The sequence below is a fragment of the Platichthys flesus genome, chromosome 15, assembly GCF_949316205.1.
Source record: "Platichthys flesus chromosome 15, fPlaFle2.1, whole genome shotgun sequence".
Classification (NCBI taxonomy): domain Eukaryota; kingdom Metazoa; phylum Chordata; class Actinopteri; order Pleuronectiformes; family Pleuronectidae; genus Platichthys; species Platichthys flesus.
The window spans coordinates 15003906-15019736 of record NC_084959.1 but is presented as its reverse complement, the minus strand read 5'-3'; the positions used below and the strand labels follow the sequence as shown (position 1 = coordinate 15019736).

Below are 15831 nucleotides of genomic sequence, written 5' to 3'. Positions count from 1 at the left end.
ACCGAAGCAGCTTACAGATAAGTGAAAACCTAATAAACCGTCGAAAAGATAAGAAATAAATTAAATAAAGAATTGTGGTTCTAAAAATAATGTAGGCTATTTATGAAGTACCTAAGAAAAGGAACCAGTGATACTGGTGTGATGATTGTTATGATGATGCACTTCCCCACTAAGATAAAATCCAACAGCATCACCTCTGGAGATATGATAGTATCTGTGTTTGACTATTCATACTGAATGTTGACATCACAGTGGGTATTTTATCATCAAGTTGAATAGTCACCTCAGAAGACACATATATCTTTATTACAAATACCTTTTCCTTTCATCTAAAGCGTCCATCATTTTGAATCAAAAAATGTATAATGTGTAATACATATGTTGTGATATTGCATGTTTATTTGTATCATATTATACATGAGGATCTTGTAAGTTTTTCACTCAAAAAGTTTATGAATCCTGTTTCTGACTGATCTGTTTTGTCTGGTCTTCACAGGACAAATGAAAAAAAAAAAAAAAAAAACGATTAAAGAGGTGTCCATGTAGAGACCTTAAAGCAAGAGTTGCTTAAGCGTGGCCTTGTGGGACCCTCTCTGCACTGCTCATCTTTCCCTCCAACGTTTCTCTTTTTTCTTTTTATTCCGCAAATGATGATATTCTTTCCATATTTCCCTTTGTGTGGATTACTGTAAATACGTCTCTGTCTCCACGGTCAACTGTGAATCTGTGGGTCACCATGGTGATATTTTTATAAAGTAAATTGCTGATGACCGTCGGTGATTGTATGTTTTGGAGTACTTTTTGACGACCTGAGCCAGTAGCAGTCAGCGATCGAGGGGGGATCGACCTCAATAATCCGTTATTGAGGTGTGTTGGATACAAATTCCCAAATATACCCAACATTCTTTGGAATTTTGGCCATGATCACTTTGTTTTTGTATGTATGGGTCTGCTATTTGTAAATAAACTGCCTGTCCAATATGAGTGCCTCACGACTAACTATAACCTGAGAAATCACATGTGAATATGTTTGTTAATCTTTCACTCGACTATTATTTCGTGCCGAACATTCTCAGCACTGCAGGTGTGCTCCGTTTTTTTCCCAGAAGCACACAAAACCAAAAGATTCATGATATTTTCCCACCATGGCTGACGACTGGTTCCCACTGCGTATCGCCTCAGAGGATTCCCATGGGACCCATCAGCTGTGCTTAGCGTCACACTGTCAAGTCTGCCTCAAAGAAAAAGTAGTAGTAGTACATTTGTGTGTGTTCCAAAATGTGGTTGCACCTCAACCTAAAAATTCCATTAACAACATGGTTTTGCCAATTTATCAATGCAGACCACTGAACAAATAAAATCCTGCAGTGTGCATGGATTTTTTTGAATTTATATTTTGGTTCACATTGTTGTGGTGCATCTGTTTGTGTTCAATTTTGTAGGTAGACCTTGTATCAGTTTGGCACATCCTTTACACTCTAACAAATACATTTCTTTCAGCATCGCAGCTGATGCAGCCACATCCAGGAAACCAAAATCCCCTTCACATATCTATAATCCTCTGATTACTAATAAAATTAATTGTGGTTTAACGTGTTGTCGTGTTTGATTCGTCGATCAGCATGATTGGCCCTTTTTTCACATGGGACATTTTGACATCCATCGAGTCATTGGAAAAAAATCTTTTATAATCAGACACCATTGAAACTATTCTAGAGTTCACTTTTTTACGATCATTAGAAGAAGAGTTGTTACTTTAAAACAAACAGTGATATATGATTTGAGCACCAAATAAAAGTTGGTGGTACACTAGCTTACCACTAGATGGCAGCATGCACACGGGCTTAATTCATACAGGGTAGTGCTCTTACTTCGACGCAACATATAAAAATAACACTTTAACGTTTCAATAAATGTGATAACATTAACAGGAGGAACAGAAATATGATCAATAAAATAATCCTTTATTAGTCCCACTGTGGTGAAACTTGCAGTATTACAGAAGCAAGAAGGCAGTCAGGAATACACATCTGTCAAGAGATAATAAGTAACATGCAATACTTATAATGTAAACAATTAATATACAGTGTAAACAGATTGTACAGTGAAATTGATTGCACGCTAGACATTGAATTCCGCAGATAGAAGATTAATATTGCACAGTTGAAAAGTGAACCTGTGCCAAAGTGCACAGGATCTGTCCAAAAAAAAATCCAAGAGTCTCCCTACCCTGTCTAGTGCCCCTGAGTTAAATTTTCCTACCTGCTTGAGTGTGCCTTTGCATGTATGTGTTTGGGACTAATAAATGCATCTTAATCTTAATCTTAAAATATGTTTATTCATACCAAACACATGCACAGACATGCACAACACACCCATGCAATGGCAGGCAAATTCAACCTCTGCATTTAACCCATGTGTGTGCAGGACACACAGAGCAGTGAGCGACCATGTACGGTGCTCGGGGAGCAGATGTTGGGGGGTAAGGTGCCTTGCTCAGGGGCACTAGACAGGGTAGGGAGACTCTTGGATTTTTGGACAGATCAATCCAGGTTCTTCTTTTGTTGTCTCTCCGTGGAGTCGAACCAGAGACGAACCAGAGACCTTCTCTGCCCATAGTCCAAGTTTCTAATAAACATCTGATAAAAAGTAGCTTCCAATAAAGACTAATCCAAAAAATAACCACGGCAGAGAGAATAGTATACTATCAGGAGCATTGCATTTCTGTGTGCAAAAATTAAGAACTGGCAAATGTGTACATTTTAATTTGTCGTATAATATTTGGTTTAATTCAAATTGTACACACTTGTTAGTTTAGACGATTGCAGATGCAGATACTGAGCTTTGAAGCAACAGATGTATCCACATTTATGATAAAATAAATGAAATGTGACACACTTTGTGGAAATAAGGTATTGCAGTATAAATGAATTTAACTTCTGTGTCTCATTCAAGAACTGTGTTATATTACTGTGCCAGCAGGTGGCGGTCTACTCCTAGGTTATCTATGATAGGTCAGCTTTCCCTCAAGTGGATCATGAAGACCCTCTCCCACACTGGCTTCTCCCACAATGCACTGGTGGTGGGCTGCGGATGGCTCGCAATTAAGCTAAAATGCCCCAACTCACAATCCAATGGAGACCGGGACATGGCAATTAACCCACTAATACAGCGGCACATTAGAGCTCCCTGTCTGTGGCGGCAGCCCCGCAGCGCACAGGACGCTCACCACGGAGACGGGGATGCAAATTACGAGGGATAGTTTAATGTAATGACCCATTCATAGAGTCTAGAGTAGAATACGCATTCAGCTGTGGTGGTTTTAGGAGGATCCAGCCCCATTGAATGCTCAGTAAAATAGGTGGAGGAACATAGACAGAGGTGATACAGGAGCCTGCCATGTGATGTTTGCAATTTGCAATCACATTAATACAGTTTTAAAGATGATGAATGCTACGCAGTACATGCACAACCATTTCCACTTGTCTAGGAAGATAACAAATTAATTAGGGTAGTTTCTTTTATCACTTTCCGATAGAAAAATGTAAACATTCCCCAGTTTGCTCACATTTCTGAGGCTCTTCCTCTCTTTCCCTGCAGCGGGGTTCCATTAGTGTGGTTAACATGCCATTAAGGGGGTGTAGCCGGAGAAATGTCAACTCAGTAATGGAAGCCGGACGGGTTAAAGCTGTCTCACCTTTGAGGGAGCACCAGGTGTTGGAGAAATGAAGGTTGCCGCCAGGGGTTGGTTGCTCCATTGAGGCTCTGACCCTCTCAAGCCTGACCTTTGTTCACATAGACCTGCAGTGTACGGGCCACCGCACTTCATGTTTATAGAAGACATGTCTGCGCACCATATATTACATGTGCTGTATATTTAAGACTTTTATTGTTTGTTTGTTTTTAGGCGTGCAAATCCATCTCTGGAAGTTTAATGGTCTTTATGTTTTAATTGAATATGCTACATTTGCAAAATGTAGATTTGCATACAAAGACATTTGCAATTTTGTTTAATAGGCCATGTTATATTGTAACGGACTGATGTACAGTCATAAAACTTAAATGAAATAGAATTTGAATACTAGAATGGCACTTGTTAGACAACATGTCTCCACTAAGGTCCAACAGTCCCTTTAAATTCAACCAAGCTGCACCAATTACATGTTAAAGAAAATGAAAAAAAAAGTCCTGGATCTGCCCCCTGATCCAGATCCAGACCAAAATGTAATACATCAACCTTCCATCTAGTTTAATGGAAATCCATCAAGTTGTTTGTGTTTTCTTGTTTACAAACCAGCAAACCAACAAACAAATAGACAGGAGTGCAAACCTTGCCAGGGCTAAGAATTGATCTTGAATGAGAACGTGAGTTCTTATTTATTCTCGTAAGTCTGAAAATGATTTCATTCCTTCCATGACCAAGTTTTTAATCTAAGGAATAATGCCTACTGCCACAGCACTGTGTGTGTTGCAGGGCTCGGGGAGCAATGGCTGATGGGAGGGGGGGGGGGGGGGGGCTTCCATGTCCTAATCACACATGCAGACAGCGCTCTCACTGTCTTTGTTATTACAAAGTGCAGCCCCAGGAATCCATTTTGCACTAAACAAAGGGTGAAGCCTCCGAACGCCTCCGGTTTGGTTTGATGTGGCAAAATGCCAAATCTCACTCTCCAACCACACAGGGTCAGAGCTTCCTTAATACACACTGATCGCCACGACTCATTCAAACAAAGAACTGCGTGAATCCGCTGCCATCTCCGACTTGTAGACTCACAAGAGGCATAAGCTTACAAGGAAAGTCACAATAAGCCGAGCACTTTCACAGATAACTTGAATCACACAGTTTGGCAAACTGAAAGAAAGGAATAATGCAGCGTATTTTTATACTTATTGTCATTGGGCAAGAAGATTATCACTGTCTTTGAACTGCTTTTGATTGTATGTTATATTTGCCTCTGCCACTCATGGCTGCTGAAGGACAAGAAACATCTGCACACACCTCTGCTTGTTTGTGTGTCAACATGTGTCAACATCAATCACGTGACTTTTGACCGATGGGATGCAGGGAAGAGAGCGCACGTATTGTGCTTTTTCTGAAGAAAGATATTTTATCCATTGGCAAAGGCGATATGCGACTTCATAATTAAGTGTCAGTGATGTTGTGCCAGCATTGACAGTCAGTGATAAGGATGACTGGATTTAGAGGAGAAATCAAACTTATATTGTATCCTTTCCATTGAAGGGTTTGATTTGCATTTATCTGAACGGTTTTTGTTCTATTTATTTTTTTGCTGCTTTATGCTTTTATGTGGTCAATGTTTTTTACCTCTTCTTGTGAAGCAGTTTTTAACATTATTAAGAAATTGCTATGTACTGTAAATAAATATTATTATTCTTATTAGTATTAGTAGTAGTATTTGTAGTAGTAGCAGTAGTAATAGTATTAAATATATTAGCCTGCTCATGTTAATCCTCACATCCGTCTCTTATTAGAACTTTGTCGCTCCAGATGATGAACCTGAGAGATGAATTGAGTATATGAAAGGAGTGAGGGGATGGATGGATGCATAGGAGGCTGCAGGGTAAAAGGCTTGAATGCTGGCAGAGGTGGAAAAGAGGGTGGCTGGTCATCAAGGACAAAACAACTCAGGGTGGATTGGCCAGCTGTAAAACACAGCTCACACAGAAAGTAGAGTAGATTGTCCTCCAATCACAGGTGATTCAGTCCTCAGACCTAAGAGTTCATATGTAGAAGTGTCCGAAAGCGAGACAAGATACTGTAAGCCACCATTTTTAGACGGTAAGTCCTATAAAGGGTGAAAAATGGGGAATCCCGGAGTTAGTAGAAAAATAACATTTAAAAGATTAATAAAATATAATTGAGGGGTTTGAGATATAATGGAAAATTTGCTTCTTCAGGAAGGAAGTGGCTCAGAAGGCCAGCACACCATTTTAAGAAAAGCATCCTGTTACTTTACCGCCATCACATGTTGCTCTGTTTCAATAGGTGCTGTGAGGGAGACCTTAAAGGCTGAAAGAAAGACGTTCTTTTTCTTGAGACGGATTATATCTTACGCAGAATAATTTATTCTCAAGCTGTTATCTATCTGGCTTCCTAACTCAACCGTGGGTCCTACACTGCAATAGAGAAGTACTGTAACTCAAACATCTCCCTCCGACTTTAACCTATGTGCTGTCATTCTGTGTGAGAGAGAGAGGCCCGAAAACAACACAATATGTGAAAAAGAATAAAACAAAGTCCACAATATAGACCTGAAGCATAAAACAGGTGCAAGAATGATCAGAAAAAGTATATAGCTGCTTAGACATGTGTGTTTTTGTGTTTGACAACAGCCCAAAGTGTGTCTATACTCGCTGTTGTTTGTAATTGTGCCTGTTCGTATGTCTGTGTGTGTGTGTGTGTGTGAGTGTGTGTGGCACAAAGATCCCACCTCTGTATTATCCGAGGTAGAGAGCGCGAGAGATGAGATGTTTTCCTCGCAGGATGCAGGGCAGGTTCCAGACTGAGGGGGTCTGAGCGGAGGTGGGGGGGGACAATAGCGAGAGAGCCAGAGGGCGGCTGGGGAGTGGATGAGCCGCTGAGACGGTAATGCAGCATGACACCTCTGAAATGAATCCCCGGGTTACCATGGTGAAAGAGCAGGACGGGACAGTCTCAGGAGCCTCAAATAAAGCCTGCTGTAAATGATGTTTGATTAGTATTTAGATCATGTGCGTGCTCGGGAAAAGACATTTTGTCAGCTGCTTGTGCACCGGCACCTCTGCTATTGTTCAGCCTGCACCAGTAAACCTGAAATATTGGAGCTCATCTCGGAACGGAAATTCTAATCACAAACTGCCACCTATAGAGATTGATTGTTCGACGGGTAATGGGGGGGGGGGATCTGTGGGAAAAGGACAATCTTTAAATTTGACATCTCTCCACCGTTTTCTTTTAATTCAGTGAATATTATTCTTAAAAGATGAACACATTCAGTGTTTTTTGTTTATCAAGTCATTTTTCTATCATGCAGCACCATACAGATTTTAGATTTGAGACGTGTTCAGGGAGCTACACCATTTTAACAAAATCCTGTATTGGTCCTAAAACGATTTGAGAAAGGCTTTCAAAAATGTGTTGCCAAAACATCTATAAGTAACATTGTATAAGTAATCCAAAGCTGTTGTTTTTGTGTTAGTCAGTGTTTTTCTCTCATTTTAGTCAAAAGCTAATTCACCTTTTGACTAACATTCCCAACACAGTGTGCAGGTGTGCTGGGATATCAACGCTCCATCCCATATGTAAATGTGCAGCAGAAAATCCTGTGTATAGAAGCTTAAGAGCAGGGAGGTGTCAGGGAGTCGGGCCACATAGCAAATGGGGAGTCACGGTGAGCGGGGCTTTCTTATTTACTCAAGCGTCTCGGCACGTTAAGTAGATTCCATTCCATTTATTTCCCAATCAGCAGGGACATTGTTGTATGTAAATGCGTGGTTATGTAAAAATCTGACTGTGGTAGATGTTGCATAAACAAGCATGCACACAGACATAAGGTCAAACTGTGAAAACCCATTCAAAGTATATAGCCGGAGTTTAATTATACAGAAAACAAATGTAAAATGGCATTTGGAGAACAAATATCGCCCCAAACCACATTTAAATAGATCCAGATTTGTGTTTTGGGTCTGCACCAAATTGCAAAGACTTATATCAATCACCTTAACATGTCAGATTATTTTCATCAAGATCCATGATTTATACGTCAAGAAACCAATACAAATCTGATCAGATCTGCACCAAATCCACCAAACCCTTCCACCAAGTTTCATAATAATCCGTCCTTTATAGTTTTTGCAAAATGCTGCTCACAAACCGACAAACAAATAAACAAACGCAGGCGAATACACAACCTCCTCAGCGGAGGAGGTGAAGCACAGTTGAAACCAGATCAGCATAAACATATTTCAATACATCTTACTAATTGAACAGATAAATGTCATTATATATGCAATACAGAATTAAATTAATGTTATATAAGGTATGCTTTGATGGCATGTTGTTGCCCGATTGCCAAACACCCACAGTCATTCCACTGCTGCCTCTCCGCTTCTGTTTTCTCCTGTCAGCCGATTCTCCTGCTTACCAAGCCCGAACTAATCACGTCTGACTGCTATCTGTCTGCGTCACTTAAACACCCGACGCCTCGTGCCCCTCCTGCCACCGCACACTGTTAAAGGACGCGACCATGCATCCACAACAGACGCCTGCTGAATGTGTATAGACAGTCATTTCAGTGGAGCACATGCTGGGTTTTAAAAATACCAAACTGCTTTCATACGTTCATCTGTTCTCTCTTATTCCTGTTGGCGGCGGGGTAAAGTAAGTGGTGAGGGGTCTTACCTCAGGTCGATCACAGGTTTACCACACAATCACTCACTCACACCTACAGTCTGTTATCAGCGCGTACCTGACCTGCGCTGGAGGAAACACAAATTAAAAAGAGGATGCAAACACAGGTCAGGGTGGCCATGGTAACCAGGGAGGATTATTTTCAACAGCTCTGGTCTATTAAAGGATAACACGCTTGTGGTGATGCTGATCCTCACTGATGACCGCTTCAGTGTGTTTGTTATGAATGAACAGATCATTTGCAGCTGATTGTGTTGATGCAGAACTCACTACTGATTCAATTAATATGAAATCGTTACCAGTTACAGAAATGTCAATAATCCAAATTAAGCCATTAACTCACCATCATATTATCAAATTGAGACGACATAACATTAAAGTTTCTCCTGATTTAGTTAGATTTTTATATCAATCACTCAGCAGCACACTTATATTTTTTTCAACCCACAAAATGCATGTGGTCTATTACTACTCTATACCCTGCCCACTACTCGTAGGATGTAAGAATGACTCAAACCTTGTTGTTTGAATGGCTTGGCAGACGATAAATATATTTGGCTTCTCCTAACGCCATTCTTTGTTTCTTTTTTCTTTCTCAATCGCGAGCATCTTGGCTGTAACTCTTCCTCACCCTCCTCCTCTTCCTCTTGTTCCCTGTCTTGTCTGTCTAGCCCAGGTTGAATGTACAGCAGGGGGGTGGGGGGGTGGGGTGGGGGGTGCATCTGACATAGACGGATTGCTCCGCCACAGCTTAAAGGTGACTGCGTCGCTCCTTGCTCCCTAAAGCGCTGGATCATTGGAATCCATCATGGGCAGCAGCACTGGTCTCCACAAAGAGAGATCGCACGGGATAGATGACAACAGATGGGCAGCACGGGCGGGAAGAGGAAGGATCCGTCTCTGATGAGAATTAAAAAAACGGCATGGATAAGAGAGAGTGCCACCAGAAGACCATAACCCAATGCTGAAGAGAACCATGGTGGAGGGATGGAGAGAAGCAATGAGGAGCTTCACCTCCGGTCACAGAGGCGTGCACTGGGGACGGGGGCATTTATCATCATTGGCTCGCTCCTCCATCCCTTGCTCAACCTGACATCCCTCCGACTGTTGACATAAATCATGATTTCAGCACAGCAGATCCCCTTCTTGCCATGGCGGGGAAGGATCTGCAGGTCATATTGATTTCAGTGTCGTCTCACACATTTCAGCTCAGTACAGTGATGCATAATCATTACCAATACTGATTTGGAATTTGTTGGCCGTCGGTAAAATGTGCCTTTGCAATGCTTGATGGATGCATGTGATGCCAAGACAGACTCCACTCCCATTTTCTACCTCCTTTATGTTGATGGTTATTATAGGAAACACAAGGATCTTGAAAACCAAAGAAATGTTTGTGCTCCAAACAGTAATACAGTTGAAACAGTGGAGGATATAGGATTTATCTAAATCGGGGCTACAAGGGGGCCATAGTTTACCAATATATGTCCAACATCCATGCACGATTCCTTATTCAGTGAGTTGCAACATGTTTTCAATGTTTACCCCGTCGCTTTGAGCCGAGCAACTCACCAGTAGATATTTTTCCAAATGTTTTCCTTGTTTAAGCACATTGTGTTATTCAAAACGTTATTTTGTTATTACTATTATTATTATTGGTAAGTGACTTTTCAGAGACTACTGACAAGTCAGGGGCACTCAGGGGCAACTCAGATTTCAGCTGCCCCATGGCCCCACCCTTGGAGTGAGTGGAGCAGCTACTTACACATTAATAAGTCCACTGTTGCTGTGAGGTTGAAGCTCATTTGTCAAGCGCTACACATTTAAACCATTAGCCTGCAGTGCACACCTGTCCTGCGGCCTATTTGAGCCACACATCATTTAACAGTAAAAGAAAAATATACATCTGTAAGTCAGTTTTGAAATATTTGATTAGCCAATTCTACTATCTACAGTATTGTGTGTTATTCTGATGATATTTAACTATCAATTTAGACCATTTCTTTTCTAACGTGGACATGGAAGCTACAGATACACTTACAAATAAAAATATAAATCAGCACCTGAATCATTAAAAGTCATAAATGTTTCATTTGAAATCTTCTTATAATTAAACATTAAAATTTAACACGTTCTTTAATATGTTAACCAGGAGGCACTACTGCACAGGACTAAAAGTGTCTTGATTAATCACTTTGCAGCAAATGTATTTTCAAATTATGCTATAATTAGTCATTTTATTATGTTTCGGGAAAAGATGGAGGAGATTTCAATTGAAAGAATGTGAGTCCTTAATAACAAAAATGTTTCATTAAAATACAAAGGCTACATATTTGCATATTCCACGTCCTCAGTGCAAAAACGTCTTGGTATATCCTGAACTGGTAAATATGACTGGACTCTTGAACTTATATGTAGAAACAATTCTGTTTGATATATGGTTATATTCATAATGCCTGAAGACGACTCTGACAGCAGCCTGCTTCGTGAATACTCATTTATTCACTGTGCCAGTTTCAATGTAATGCGAGTGTGTCAGCCTATTAGGCATGAGTCCTGGAGAGTGATGTCTAAATATTAATTAGCTCTAGTTATTGATTGTCCTCTACTTCCGTAATGACTGTGTGTTATTTTTATATTAACTGGTAAAATGATTTCCTCTCCATGCTTTTTCTTGTCTTACTTGCTGTCTGACCGTTTTGTTGTTCACTGTATTACTGATACTAAAGTCAGTATCTTTTCATATAAAGAACAATATATTAGTGTTGCCAAATTAATTAACTGCTGATATATTTATCATGATTCACATTCCCATTGTTTTGTTCAAATTATAATTTATGGCTAATTTATATGAATAAATACTACATGACAGCTTATTTTGACCATTTAACTATAAGGCAATCAAAAATTTAATTGACTGCTTTTTTCATGACAACACACTGAACAGTAGTATAGAAGAAATGAGTACAGCAGATAATGTAACTATTATTTTCCATGATACTTAATTTGATTTCAATCTTAAATGTCTGACTTTGACCTGTAGCATCTCCATTATCCTGCAATGAACACGCCAATATTGATAAAATATTGTACAGATGACTCAATCATTAGTTTGATTAAAGGCTCAATCAAATTCAATTGAATAAATATAAATAACTATACTTAGGGATACACCATAACATGATAGAAAAGAAGATGGAGAGACAAAAGGAGAGCATTAGTAGATGAGCCACACTTTCCTCCTGACATACCATTTTAATGGTGCCCAGGTTTAACTACATATATGAGGATTAAGTATGAGGCCCATAGAACCTAAATAAATGATTGGAGGGGTAATTGCAGTAGCCCGGGCTTTTGATAAAAGACCATATTACCCTAATGATAAAACATGAGTGTCTCCCAGGATCCCTCTCTCAAACTGCCTCTTTGGCCTTTAGTTTTACAGCCTAGACCTCAAGACTCCCTTAGCTGTCGCCAGCACTTTCCAAGATAACCCAATTAGAAGGACAATGCTCTCTTTTGTTTGATAATTAGCAGATTATTATCAGATAGCATATCTTGCTATGAATACTGCCATAACACGAGACAGGGGCCAGATCCCAGTTATGGAGCTGAAGTGTCATTTCCAAGGAGACCTCAGCAAAGATATGTGGATCTGTGTGGCTCTCTGTTGAGGAATGGTTCAACGAGTCCGGATTTTAAACTAAGACAATTCAACTGTCTAAGTGAAATCCGAACAAAGAAGATATCCAGTTGATTAAAAAACGTTGAAAATATGTGTTTTTTTGTACACATGTTGTACCCCTACTACATATTTGTTTTACATATATATATACCTTCACCTGGTGGAGCCTCCGTGGCACTGGGATGGAAGGACACATTTGTTGGCTGCATTTGGTGGAGCTTTCAAACTGGGACAGTTTAGTTGTGTCGCTGTGACGCGATCGCTCTTCAATTTCAGCCTCCAAGTGATGATAACAATATTTTTTTTAAATGAGAATAATAAGAACCTGGCTGCTGGAACCTGATTATGAGCACTATTCAAACTATAGCATACAGTGTTTCTGTATCATTAACATGCATTATCACAAGTCATGACATTATTACATTACATTACATTACATGTCATTTAGCTGACGCTTTTATCCAAAGCGACTTACATTTTTAGAACACTCATCATTTTATGAGGGGCCATCTAGGGGTTCAGTATCTTGCCAAGGACACTTAGGCATGCAGATGGGATAGAGTGGGATTCGAACCGGCAACCTTCTTGTTGGAGAGCACCCGCTCTATCCCCTAGGCCACACTCTCCCCCACATCTTCTTAACATGGTAACAAAGTCCACACATCAAGAGTTCTCTTCTTCATTAAAAGATTTTCTACAAGCATGAATACATGTACATTCACTTATATGATGATTGAGAAGAGGGGTTCCAGTGGCAGGCACAAGTGGACCATCATCACATCGGAGAACGTCCAACAGATCAAGGAAAAAACCACAGACGTTCTGCTCGAGTTCAGAACCTCAGCGGGCCATGCACTCCTCTGTCGTCGCCATGTGAACTGGAGTCGGACTCATACATTTTCCCTGTCTGAGCACAGAGTGCCACTTCGCTGGTGTAATTGGTCTAATTGTACCACACCTGAGAGGAATGACCACAGGAAAGCTGACACTTCAACTGAAGAGCTCTTACTGTCAATTACAGAGAAATTCAACCGTTTGAGTTTTACAGTGCACAGATTGTATGGTCCACTCACTAACCCCGAAATTGTTGTTTGTAGAAAATCTAAAAAAAATCTGTATTAATAACTTCTTGGGTGAATTGCTTGCATGTTACCAACAAAAATATAATCAAATGCAGTTTTGGGCAGAAAGGGAAAACATTGACATTGACCAGCTAAATGTGATGGTTTCTGAATGAAGATAATTTAACAAAAACATTTTAAAAAGCAAAATGCTGAACATCAAAGTTTAATCACGTAACGGTTGTGATACAGATAAGAAGAAAAGTGGCCGGCCTCACACGTGAAACTGTCAAAGCACTTCAATCATACAGGAGAATGGGAGACGGGAGGTGTTAATGGAGGGGGTTATTATGGCCGACTGTGGAGGCTGAAGCTTCTTGCCCTTCCACCTGCTCGCCGTGCCGTTTTCTAGTCGGCAGAAAAGCCTCCTCACCTCTAATGGCAGTTTAAAGAACATTTACCCACAAGTGTAATAATTTGCTCTAACTACTACAATTATGCCATTCTTGTTTTTTAAAAACATAGATGGGAACAACAGTATTTGTCATTGTAACTTGCAACTGGTGTTGAAGAGAAAGACACGGCTGAATTGCCGCTAGACTTGGAACTACATTTCACCCTTTTCAACAATAATGCATCTCCAATTATGTTTGTGTAAACATAACACAGGGAAAAGGTTTCGGCAGGTGGACAAAAGCCAGCAGCAGGAAAATGGATGGTTGCAAGAACGATGTCATCTATTTTTAAAGCGACATAGGGGTCATAGTCTTTTTTATTTATTTGTGTTGTTATTTTAAATGTCTTAACTTACAGGAAAAAATGAAATTTTAGCTACAAAGCTGAGTTGATCACAGCAGCTACTGTTTCATCTAATAAAAAAGTGTTGAAGGGATTATTCATTTCTGGAGGATGTCCCTCTAATAAAACATACAAGCAGTATATGTGCTGTCTTGAATGGGTATGTATACTGTATATCATCTAGGTTTTCATGATGTAGTACTTGTACTGTGCAATGACAATAAAGTTGAATCTGATCTAATCTAATCTAATGTTATGTTGCCCTGTCAGTTATAAGCACTTTCCCCTTTGGACTTACTCTCAAACGTATAATTCAGCCCCTGGGTTTCCTGTTTCTTTCCAGAATCCTGTCTGTGTGTGGCCTGAATATTTTGTGTAATATGACGAATGTCATTGATGGAAATTAGCTGCAACACAGCGACTCCTCTTCTTTTCCATTAGTGCACGTTTTCCAAAGCGTTTCCACCAACTGCACACAAAATTGCAGAGTTGCAGTTCTAGGAAACAGACAGGAAACAGGGAAAATTCCTCCGGTCAACTAAAAATAATCATCTGGCGGACCTTTGCCGACAAAACACCAAGTAAGCCTGATTCCAGGCAACACGGTGGAAAATCAAACATTGCTCATCTCTGTATACTATTGATATGTAACAATACAAATCAATGAAGTCCCCATTTAGCTAGTTTTAAATGCCTTTTCAAACCATTTCAGCTCTGTATGACTTGAAGATGTATTGCTACTGTCCATGGCAAACCACACATTTGATTGATGACAATTTCATGTTCATTTCCATCCAGACCAATACTGTTATGCACCTCATGTTATAATAATAATAATAGTGAAATCTTAATTCATATACCTCTTCTGAAAACAATGTTACAAAATATCTCACAAACTAAAATCACAAATAAAAACATACAAAAAAAACAAATACAAAATCAGTGATAAAATATAAAAACACTAGGCCTGTGTCAGAAATGTAAGCATGACAACCCGTTACAATAATAAAGAACAGAATTGTGTTAAATAAGGGAATGCGGTGCTGTAGAAATATATTTCAAGCTTTGATTCGAAGGAAGCTGTATAACTGCTGGAGGATGAGGGGGGGCTCTTGGCTCAGCCCTGATCTGTATTCACAGGATGGAAGCTCTAAACAAACAAGCGTGAAGAGCCCGATGTTTATCAGTTCATAATTTAATAACTTTTTAATGGTGAGCTCTGCAGCCGCTGGAAACACCACGAGGTTACACTGCTGTCAATGTCACGCACGGCTTGGTGCGTTGGGACACTTAAGACAGCGGAGGGGAGTCGATTTCACAAATAATCTACAGCTGTTTGCTTTGCATCAACACTGCCCACTTGAACTGTTTATCGTCTCCCATCACCAGTCGTCTCTTGTTTCTTTTCGTCTATTAGGAATGTAAAATGTGAACAGGAGGATATAGGAAAGGAGAAACAGAATAAGCATATGCAGGATTTGAGCCATATAGGGATGAGAGAGGAGACCCACTGAGCACGACAGCAGCAACGAGTAGAAACAGCCCGAATTGCCTTTTATGTATGCATCTCTGTGTGCATCAGTATTGATGTTGACCTTTGGCTCGGTGAATACGACTCCTGCACGCTCTCTGCGCACTGGTGTGAGCGGACAATGGTGAGCTGCTCTGGCAAGGAGTGTTTCTGATAAAAAAAAAAAAAAGGTCTCCCAAAGGCTCGGGCTTCATTTACATGACGGTGTTGCCACAGTGCTTATGGGAGCGTGCTGCATGGGGTCAGACTGTGCACTGTCGAATTTGATGAGAGTCGGCTGGTGATGGAGAGAGAGGGGTTTGCAGGTTGAGGGGTGAGGGGTGAGGGGGCAGGTGAACACCCCGAG

At 40.2% G+C, this 15831-nt stretch overlaps 1 protein-coding gene across 1 annotated transcript in view; it reads left to right on the top strand.

Annotated features, from left to right (window-relative positions):
- Positions 1-1592, top strand: part of LOC133970208 (seizure protein 6 homolog) — an 83819-nt gene extending 82227 nt beyond the window's left edge. The window contains exon 18 of the mRNA XM_062407088.1: positions 497-1592. The gene's annotated coding sequence lies outside the window, so the exon portion shown is untranslated. The remainder of the gene's footprint in view (positions 1-496) is intronic.
- Positions 1593-15831: the final 14239 nt, after the last annotated feature.